Raw genomic sequence first — 7,801 nt, 5'->3', positions numbered from 1 at the left:
TCACTGCGCGAGGCATGCTACAAGGGGCAGGCTTGCGAGACGTGTGCACGCGATCGAGGTACATGGCTCCGGTGCCCTTGACTTCTCTCGCAGCAAGACAAGTTGGGGCTTGCTATTCGAGGGCCTCGTGCCCCTGCCCTCTTGAACGTGTAGCTTGGTCCCTTTGCATAGCAAGGCCATACTTCATGGCTCATAAGGTGATGTTTTCCTTTGGGCAACCTCCAAATTTCACAAGACTTACGGGCCCGAGCCTGATAACATGACTAAGTGACCTTTAGCCCTGTATTCCAACAATGGACCAGAGAATTTTTCTTGGTGGATTTTTGGCATCCACAATTTAGAGTTGCCGGCTGTTGTCTTTGATTTAAAGGTATGGAGGCATTACCTTTATGGGGAGAAGTGTGAGATCTACACTGACCACAAGAGCTTGAAATACTTCTTCACACAGAAAAACCTGACTATGAGACAAAGGCATTCCCTGGAGTTAGTAAAAGATTATGACTGTGAGATTTTGCATCATCCAGGAAAGGCCAACGTGGTAGCTGATGCTTTAAGCCGGAAGGGTCTGGGACAGATTTATAGTGCGAGGCTGATAGCCAGAGAGTTAGCAGATGATATGTCTAAAGCTGGTATAGAGCTGCTGGTGGGCTAGTTGGCCAATATTATGCTACAGTCTACACTGTTTGAGAGAATTAAGGAGGGTCAGTTGGGTGATCCATAACTGATCAAGATCAGAGAGGATGTTTTAGCGGGAGCATCCAGAGATTATACAGTGTCTGATTTGGGCTTGCTGAGATACAAGGGCCGAATATGTGTTCCGTTAGACACGGCATTAACGCGAGAGATACTGCATGAATCTCATACTACACCTTACTCTTTGCATCCAGGCACCATGAAGATGTATCAGGATGTGAGAATGTTGTATTGGGTGCCTGGGATGAAGAAGGATGTAGTGGAATATGTGGCTAAGTGATTGGCATGTCAACATGTCAAGGCTGAGCATCAGAGGCCGGCAGGGCTATTGCAGCCTCTGAATATTACATAGTGGAAATGGGAGGACATCACAATGGATTTCGTGGTGGGGTTACCCAGGACTGTTGGTCAACATGATTCTATTTGGGTTATTGTGGATCGCTACACCAAGTCAGCTCACTTCTTGCCAGTGATGACTACATATAGAGTTGGCCAATATGAAGATCTCTATGTGAAGGAGATGAGATTATGCGCCTCCATGGAGCGCCGAGGTCGATCGTGTCAGATCGGGAACCAACTTTTACTTCCAACTTTTGGGGAGTTTACAAAAGGCCATGGGAACACAATTGAAGTTCAGTACTGTTTATCATCCTCAAACAGATGGACAATCTGAGAGCACGATCCAGATATTAGAAGACATGCTGCGAGCATGTGTGCTGGACTTTGGTGGATCCTAGAGTAAGTATCTACCTTTGATAGAGTTTTCCTACAACAATAGTTATCATTCTACCATTGGGGTTGCACCTTATGAGATGTTGTATGGTAGGAAATGCAGATCTCCCATTCATTGGGATTAGATAGGGGAAAGGAGATATTTGGGTCCTGAGGAAGATTAGAGGACGAGTGGGGCCATTGAGAAGAATAGAGCTTGAATGCTCGCTTCTCAGAGCAGACATAAAAGTTATGCAGAGCCCAAGCGGAGGAACGTGGTGTTCCAGGTGGGAGACTATGTCTTCTTTAGGGTCTCGCCATGGAAATGGGTGAGGAGATTTGGGAAGAAGGGAAAGTTGAGCCCTAGATTTGTGGGTCCATTTGAGATCCTGGAGAGGATTGGTCAGGTGGCTTACAGGTTGGCCTTACCACTAACATTGTTAGCCGTGCATAACGTGTTTCACATTTCAGCTCTTCAGAGGTATGTATCTGATGTGACGCATGTTTTGAGCTATGAAGATTTAGTGCTTGAGGTAGATCTCTCCTATGAGGAACAACCAGTCCAGATACTTGACAGAAAGGACAAGGTCCTCAGAAATAAGACGATACCTTTGGTTAAGGTATTGTGGAGGAACAACAAAGTCAAGGAAGTGACCTGGGAGCTGGAGTCAGATATACAGAATTAATATCCCAAGATGTTCAGGAAAATTTTGAGGACGAAAGTTCTGTAAGGGGGGGATAGTTGGAATGCCCCAAAATCCCTAATGCGGGTTAGTGGTTGGATTAGTAGGTCGGGAGGGCCATAAATGATTTATTATGACATTGAATGATTTTGTGCATGTTTATGTGAATTATATTATATGATGTTAAATGCATGCATGCGGGTCCACATTTCATCATAGGGGCATTTTGGTAATTTGGCCCATTGAGGACATAATTGTGTATTTTCATGCATCTTGGTAAATCATTGTTGAGGCTACATAATAATGTGGATTTGTTCGAGCCATTCGGCATGAGACGATCTTTGAGTGCAAGTTAGCAGATTCGTCATAACATGTTTAAGTTCGGGGCACGGGCTGAGTCTCGGGGTAATTTGTTGATTGGAGCGTTGCCGGGAATTAAAGGGTAACGAGATATGAGTTATTGGTATTTTAGCATGATGGGAATTGGAGAGTGTTAATTATGATTAATGAGATAGGCGGGAAAGGACAGCTTTGCCCTTAGGGGCTGTTAAGAGATGAACTAAGCATGGGGGTATTTTGGTCATTTGACCTTAGGTTATATATTAAGTTTGAAGGTTGTAGAACTTGTAAAATAGAGCATTGGTTTCTTCCCTTCCATTCATCTTTCCTTTTCCTTTTCCTTTGAAATCTTGAAGCAAGTTTGGGGATTCAAACATGGAGATTGAAGCTTGAGGTCTTAGGACAGTGTTCAGCCATTGAAGAGGATTTTATTCAAACTTAAGTTAAGGTTTTAGTTCAAGTATATGGTTCCTTGCCCTGTTTTTGTGTTGGTTTTGAGATTGGAGTTTTGATAATTGAAATGGCAATTTGATGAGGTTTCGATTGGTTTAAGGTTTAGGTTTTGTTGGTTATATGTTGGGTAAGCTGTGGTAATATGTGGGAGCTTTTCTTTGTGATATTGGGAGTGTTTTAATAAGGTTTTTAAATGAGTTCAAAGGGGAAAAACAAGGGTTTTTGGCTGAGTTTCAGGTGGGGTCGCGACTCTATGCTAGAGTGGCACGTCCTAAGGTCGTTGAAGATGAAGGGTGCCTCGGATGGGCCGTTGGGTCAGAACATGGGGAAGGAGGGTGACGGCGCGTGTTGGGGGATTGGAGTTTGGGCACCTCTGGTAAGGGAGGCGGGCCGCGGCATGGTGGTGTAGGGCCGCGACCCTTAGTGGCATTTTGGCCAAAATTGAGCTTTTGTCGTGGGGATTCAAACCTTAAGCCTCGGGATCGTTCCTACTACCCGGTTTAGTAGGATTCGATGTCGCGGAGGCTAGGTCTTGGTTCGAGAACCTTTTATCATTCATTTTATTGATGGACTCCAATAATTGGATATGACCAGGTGACCGTCAAAGAACTAAAAGGCTGATCGTTCTCAAGGGTCGTCCTTTTACTAATTCTCGCTCGAACTAGAGGTAAGAAAACTGCACCCCATATGTGACTTGCATGGTTATTCATGAGGCATGTTGAGTGTTTAAATGGGGACATTGATTGCATATCAAATGCTTAGAAAATCTTGCTTACTTGTGAATGGCACTAACTTATTAGTCAGAATCGACAATGGTGTCGGTATTAACTGTGAAGCTATGACTTTAATTATAAGTATTTCTAAATAGTATTTTGGGAGCCCAAATGTATAATGCTTTATAATTTCAATGAATGATTATGTTTTGAAATTATATGACTTTTATTACAGTTTAGCTACACTTTTAACTTAAAACCTCGATTAGCGAGTTAATTACATGTTTTAAACTCACTTAGTAACGACTCAAAGGAGGTAGGGTGTTACAATTGAGGATGTAGACTACTTCTTCAGCTATCCATGTTGGAAATACTCTCATGGGAGGCTTTTACAGTCTTGTATGAAGGACATGCTGAAGCAAATGGAAAATTATTCGAACAAGAATGATGCTAAGGTGCAGTAAGAGTCCAAGTACAATATGTGTAGCATCCCAAAGTTGCTAATAAGGCTTAGGGCCGTGATTAGCGTGCCTGGAGGGCAATAAGTGATTTATTATGTTTATGTGTGAATTTGATGAGTATGTGATTAGAAATGCATGTTTAGGTGCATTAAATATGCATGTGGGCCCTGGTTTGGTTGTTTGGGGCATCTTTGTAATTTTAGCTCGTTGAGGGCACAAATGCAATATTTGTGATTACTGTGATATATTTGTATTGCATGATCTGAGACAGTCCTAGGGAGCGGTTTAGCTAGAAAGTCATAACGGGGTCGAATACTCGACTCAGGGCGCGTCGAGGGGTATTTCGAGTATTAGACATTTTATTGGGTTATCGGGTTATGAAAATAAATATTTGGAGATATATTTGAAGTTAAAACGTTTAGGAGGGAATATCGGGGAAATTTACCATTTTTCCCTCGAGGACGTTTTTTGGACCCCGAGCCTTTGAGGTAACCTTAGAGACTAAGTTAAGTAAAAAAAACTAAGGATATGTTCATAAAACTCGGAACTGACCCAAACACTTCTCTTTCTCTCTCATTTTCTCTAAACCATGTAACTTTGAAGATTAAGCTAAGAATTGGAGCTTTAAACTTGGGGATTAACTCCGTTTCAACTTGTGGATTCAAGCAGAGTCAAAGGTAAGCTCTTAATTGTGATTCTATTCATTAAACTATGTAAGTTATTGGCTGAGTTTTAGTTTTAATAAGTCTTGGAGGTTGAAGATTTAGTTTGGGATTTAGTTTTAATAATTGTTAGGTTTTGTTGCAGAGACTATAGTAGAACTTCTATGATGATTTACTTGAATCGTTGGGTTGATTTTAGGGTAATTTGGCTTGGTTTTGGAGGTAAAAAATGGAGGAGTTTTCTGGGTTTGAAGGGTTGGGCTACGGCATTGTTCTTGCTGAGCCGCGGCCCTCTAGAACACTTTGGAGGCCAGGAAGAAGGGCGGGCTGCGGCACACCATAGATTGGGTCACGGAGCGCATGGCCTATTTTGGGGAGGCAGGCCGCGGCATGGGACCTTGGGGCCGCGACGCTTAGTGGGTTTTTTGACCCCAAGGAGGTTTTAGGCTCGGGATGGATTTTATCACTCGGATTGATGGAATTCAAGGTCCCAGAGGCTAGAATTATAACCCAAAGTTAATTAATGGATTAGAAATTGATGGATAGATGTTGTTGATGTGTTGTGACTAGGTTTTCAGCGAGGTTCGGACTAGGGGACTTTGCTCTGGAGATCGGTGCTCGGAAAGCTCGGGACACAAGTAAGAAAACTGCTGTACCCATAGAGCAGGGTGAGGCCCTATAGTTTGTGTTGCAGGGCACGACCCTATATGATTGTGTTGTAGGGCGTAGCCCCCCGTTGATTATGTGTATACGTGTTAAGTATCTATTTGATTATCAAGGCCGAGTACGACATGGGGTTAGCAATAGCGTTAAGCACGCAGAGTGTGAGTTGCCAGGGAGAGACCCTATTGGATACTTGGGATATTCTCAAGTATATGTTATTTGCATGGTTGATATGTATTTAGCCTGTTGGCAGTTTTGTTATGTGTTGAATGATGGTTATGCATATGTTATTTGCTTGTGTGGAGTTTTCTTGCTAGGCTTCGGTTCACGGGTGCTCTATGGTGCAGGTAAGGGCAAGGGGAGAGTCGACCAACCATGAGTACGGAGAGTGTGAAGCGATGTGTACATGTTTGACCTGCCTGGCTGCCACAGCCAGGGGTATTTTTGGGAGATTTTTGAATTAAACCTATTTTGTCGTTTAGTCGACTTTAATCATAATTTTGAGTTGTAAACATTTCTAAATAGTATTTTGGAATCCCAAATGTATATCGCTTTATAATTTTCAATGAATGATTATATTTTCAAATTGTATGGCTTTTGTTTATGGTTTAACTACACTTTTGTCTTAAAACCTCGATTAGCGAGTTAATTGCACATTCTAAACTCAGTAACAGCTGTAAGGAAGTAGGGCATTACAACTTGGTATCAGAGCGAGCCAAGGTTTATGGTTCCTGGAGATTGACTGAAAAAGTACGCTCGCTATCAGTTACAAGCTCGACTCAGGGTTGGTTGGTAATGATTTAATTATACGCTTGGTTATGTGTTTAATTGCCCTAGTGCGTAATTATTTTAGATAGAGTATGATGAATGTGTTAACATATGCATAATGCCAGGGCATAGCCCCTTGAGTGTTGTATGCTATTTGTGTACTGTGGATTGTTGTTATTGTTGGGTGATGTGAATTGGGAGGTGGTTTTGGATGTTGTTATCATGCCTGATGAGCGGCGTCGTTGATTGTTTGAGATGCCTCGACAATCATATATACTCTGTGGTAGTAGGGCCAAGGATGACTACCAGGGTCAGGATCCTCCACCTGCCCCACAAAATTGGCAACATATGTTTTCCAAAATGGAAGCTAAACTGAATCGAACAGAGGAAGAACTTCGACAGCTGAGGCAGCAACCCCCTCCTTAGGCCATTGGGTTGCCAGTTCAACATGCTGTGGCGCCAGTGTTGGTTCAAACTGTTATGGAGAATAGGTGGGAATCTTTGTATGAGAGGTTTAGGAAGCAGCATCCTCCCACCTTTGAGGGTGGACTAGACCCACTGCGGGCAGAGCAGTGGATGAATATGATTTCCTCCATCTTGGATTCTATGAGGGTGGTGGGGAACAAGAGGGTAGCTTGTGCCAGCTACATGTTCAGAGAGAATGCCCGCATCTGGTAGGATGTAGTGACTCAGAGAAGGAATGTTGCGATTATGACCTGGGAATAATTCAGAAACATCTTTAATGAGAAATATTACAGTGTTGCAATCCGAGCTGCGAAGGTTGATGAGTTCATCAACCTGACTCAGAAGCAGTTGACAGTTACCAAGTATGCTTTGAGATTTGATCAGTTGGCGAAGTTCGCGTCGGACTTGGTGCCGACTGATGCGGCAAGAAGGGTTAGGTTTGTACGGGGTTTGAATGTTATGATCACCCATGATGTGAAGATTAGCTTGGATCTAGAGAAAACTACTTTTGCCCAAGTAGTGGACAAGGCCCTTACAGCTGAGGGGGCCGAGGATCAGATATGAAGAGAGAGCGCTGTTAGGCACGATGCCAGGAGGATAGTGCCTCCTTTTACTGGATCCAATCGGGGTAGTGGCCCCATTGAACAAAATAGAAAGGCCCCAGATTCTTTTGTTCCTCCTTTCTCGGATAGGAGGGCGCGGGGTGCTTTTAGCGGCCGTCAGAGCGGAGGTGACAACTGGAGGAATTTTCCAGTGTGTCCTCGATGCTGATGACGCCATCAGGGAGAGTGTTGGACCAGGGCTTGCTTTGTCTATGGGAGTGTCAATCATCTTAAGAAGGGCTGCCCACAAGCCAGGAAGGAGGATCCGAAGCAGGGCAACAATCTCGCTCCTGCCAGAGTTTTCACCTTGACTCAGACTGAGGGGGAGGCTAGCCCCTTGGTTGTGATAGGTCAGATTTCTAGTGTTGGTTCTTCTTATACTGCATTGATTGATTTGGGAGCTACCCAATCATTTATGTCTGCCAGAATGATAGATCAGCTATGCCGACTGGGGAACTGATAGTCTCTAGGAGATTGATTAGAGCATTGCTGGTAGAGATAGACGATAGGGAGTTTTCTGTTGATTTGATTGAGTTAGTGATGGATGACTTCGATATGATCATAGGGATGGATTGGTTATCGAAGTAT

This window comes from Humulus lupulus, chromosome 8, assembly GCF_963169125.1.
Source record: "Humulus lupulus chromosome 8, drHumLupu1.1, whole genome shotgun sequence".
Lineage (NCBI taxonomy): Eukaryota > Viridiplantae > Streptophyta > Magnoliopsida > Rosales > Cannabaceae > Humulus > Humulus lupulus.
Note: the sequence above shows the minus strand (reverse complement) of the source record.